Genomic DNA, 3805 nt, shown 5'->3' with positions numbered 1-3805 from the left:
TCGGGTGGCCCGCCACCCTGCCGGCAGCCCCTTCCCTCTTTCCCGGCAGGCTGTGCCATGGTCCACAGTGCCATGAAGACTGCTGGCTCCTTCTGGGGAGTCAGCGTTTTGTTTTTTATTAGTATATTTTTTTTTGCGGGGGAAGAGGAGGAGGAGGGGCAGGGGGAGGGGGAGGGGTTGTTTTGGGCTTTTTGCAGCCAGCCTACCAAAATGACAGAGTCTGCTGTTTTTCACGTACCCCGTCATTTTGGCAGAGCCTGCCCAAATTGGTGGTTTCCGCAAATATTGCACCATCATGAATTTTGTAGGTCTCTATTCATGGAGTCATCTAGTCAACCCCTCCAATGTGCTGTGTTTGCTACTGTACATGTTCAGGCTGTGCACATACCTTAGCCATGCTTAGTTATTCACGTGCACTGGGCTATGTATCCAGGAAGAGAATTCCTCTGGGCATGAAAGCACCCAAAATGCCATGTAGGTAACCAAAAAATGACCACTTAGATGGCCAGAAAAGTACTGAATGCCAGAATTGCAAGTCCAGTACAAGAGTGCCGTGGCACCCTGGGGTAAAGCAGGATCCTCTGAAGGGTGCTGCAAGGTGTGAGGAGATAAGCAGATAAGCATAGACTCCGGCATATCCCTGTCTAGATTATCCCCCACCCCGACTGCCTGGCCCCTCTGCAAGGAAGTACTGTAATATATAAATTAGCTTTTTAAATTGAGTGCCACCCAATTCACAAAAGTTATCGAGGGTGCCTTGAGTCTAGTGACTATTTCCTCAACTCTAAAAAAGTTGAACAGTACTGAACTAGAGAACTAAAAATTGTGAGAAGATTTCATAGATTTTTCATAGACGTTAAAGCTGGAAGGGACCCCGGAGGATCGTCGAGTCCAGCCCCCTGCCCCAGGTCAGGAAGTCAGTAGGGATCATAAGATCCCAGCAAGATAAACATCCAAATGTCTCTTGAAGCTGTTCAAAGTGGGTGCTTGAACCACCTTCGATGGCAGGCTATTCCAGATCTTGGGGGCTTGGACAGTAAAAAAGTTCTTCCTTATGTCCAGCCTCAAACAGTCATGGAGGAGTTTGTGACTGTTCGATCTTGTCATCCCTTGGGGCGCTCTGGTGAGCAAACATTCCCCCAGATCCAGGTTAACACCCCTGATAAACTTATTGGTGGCCACCAGATCACCCCTGAGCCTGTGCTTTTCCAGGCTGAAGAGTCCCATAGCTCCCAGCCTCTCATCATAAGGTCTGTTTTCCTGATCCTTGATCATGTGCGTGGCTCTCCTCTGCACTCTCTCAAGTTTCTCCACATCCTTTTTGAATTGTGGAGCCCAAAACTGGATGCAGTACTCCAGCTGCGGTTTCACCCAGGCTGAGTACAAGGGGAGGATGATGTCCTGGGACTTGCTTGAGCGGCATCTATGGATGCAAGCCAGTGTTTTGCTCGCTTTACTAGCTGCAGCATCACACTGAAGGCTCATGCTCATCTGATCGTCAGTCATGACCCCCAAGTCCCCTTCACCCTAGCCAGCGTAGCACTGCTGAGCCTATATGGATGCTGCAGGTTTTTCTTCCCAAGGTGCACAACCTTGCATTTTTCGGTGTTAAACACCATCAGTTTCTCATCCGCCATCACCTGACTATGCCAAGGTCAGCCTGGATCACCCTCCTGTCCTCAGGTGTGGACGCTGTACCCCAGAGATTCACATTCTGCTTTGGATTGAAAACATTAAAACTTGAGGAGGGCAGTAAAACACTGGAACAGGTTACCCAGAGAGGTGGAGGAAGCTCCTTCCTTGGAGGTGTTTAAGACCCAGGTAGACAAAGCTTTGGCTGGGGTGATCTAGCTGGGGATGGTCCTGCTTCGAGCAGGGGCTTGGACTAGATGTGACCTCCTGAGATCCCTTCCAACCCTAATTATTTTATGATTCTATGATATTTCACCTGCTATATCTAATTAAAATTAAACATACATATAATTACTTCTAATTATTACATCTACTAGCAGTGCTACTAGGGAGATGTAATTAATTTCATTTAGATTTTTTAACTGAAAACATGTTAATATATGATAATTATGATGTGGAAAACAGGCAGATAAGGTTATTAATTATTTAATCCTTGCAATATTAATGAACACAGAAAATTCCTGCTAGGATTTCTATATACATTGATGCATTTCAGAAGAATTGAGGAGGAAGAGGAAATTCTTGCTTTTAAGGAGTAAAATCCTGGCTCTACTAACATCAGTTACAAACTTCCAATTCATTTCAATTTGTCCTGGATTTCAAACATACATGAAATCCTGGATGGATTGAGATGAATGGAAATGTTGTCATTGTAATATATCCATATTTACATTCATAATACCACTTAATGTATTCTCATTTCTAATGCCTTTGAAACCCATCCAGGAGAAGGGATGGATTGTTTAAATTACTCCACAGCCCCGTGTCCCACAACCAGCAAAGGAGGAGCGAGGCTTTCACTTCCCCTTTTTTCTACCTTTGCAGTTTATGAGCCTCCGTTCACCTTCTGTGCCGACATGCAGCTGCACAGGTACGGAGCGGCAGAGAGTAATACTTTTATTTTCTGAATACGGATTTTGTTGGTGCTGTACCTGTAGCGCTCAAATGAGACCCCACGTAGGGTATTTGGCATTGTCACATGGTCACTCACTAGACATTTTTGGAATGAATACATAAATTGAGTGGGATCCCCCTAAATTGTTCCGCACCCTAAAATCATTTAAGTTAATGGAAATGCTAATGGACATATTTTGTATTAATTATGTTTCAATAGTCTTTTAGTACACTCAAGATTATTTGCCTGAAAGATGTAGCAAAATGAAAAAAAACATTAAAATAATATCCAAATGTCACATTTTCATTAAAAAAGCTTTCCATCTTTAACCTGCTTCTGTCATGTACTTTATTTCTTCTTCTTCATTTATAGCCCTATATTTGATATTATCTAATCCTTATGATTTACTGAACATCTGTTTTGGTTGCCAAAGTTGCTCTGTATTGATTTTCAAAAAAAAGCTGATTACCTGCCCCCCCAAATTCACATGTATTTAAGGGGTATCAATTGGAGTACTTGAATAGTAAAAAACTAAAGCTAAGGAAAATCTTCTATTAAAAGCATATATGGTGGCACACTTGCTTTCAATGCTTAATAGAAAGTTATAGCTTTCCATTTTACTTCCAGAGTAAAATGACTTGAAATGATTAACATAGAGCCAAATATTCTGTTAAAAAAATTCAACCTCTTCCACTCCTAGCTCCAGGCATTTCTGGCACTCTTGAACCTACCTCATAATTTTAGGTTACAGTGCGCAGATGCTTTCACTGTATCTTCCCTCAAATATAAATTGTCCCACCAGAACAGCCGAACAGATGGGATAATGCACAGAGCGGGATTTTAGCATTTATTTATCAAACGGTGAGGTGTTGGGGAAAGAGAGGTTTGATTCACACCGCCGTGGGCAGTGCTTGAGCTGTCCTCACAAGCTACTCCTCCTCCTTCTAGTGACAGTGGTGAACACAATCGGGCCCTTGTCCACGTGACGGGGGCGTTTATTCGATGCCGCCTAAACTGAAATGCTGAGGCATCGAATAACACAGTGGGGACTAAACCGTTTGTATTTTTTCCGTCATGTTATGGTGATGGGCCCTACCTTTTTTTTCTTTTGTCAAAGCTGGAGCCTGCCCATGGCAGGGAGGTGAGCTGCCAGCGGGCCAAGCAGCCCCTGAGCTGGACGGGGCCCTGATCCCTCCCTCCACAGTGGTGCCAACTTCA

This window comes from Alligator sinensis, unplaced genomic scaffold, assembly GCF_000455745.1.
Source record: "Alligator sinensis unplaced genomic scaffold, ASM45574v1 scaffold1962_1, whole genome shotgun sequence".
NCBI classification, from domain to species: Eukaryota; Metazoa; Chordata; order Crocodylia; family Alligatoridae; genus Alligator; species Alligator sinensis.
Note: the sequence above shows the minus strand (reverse complement) of the source record.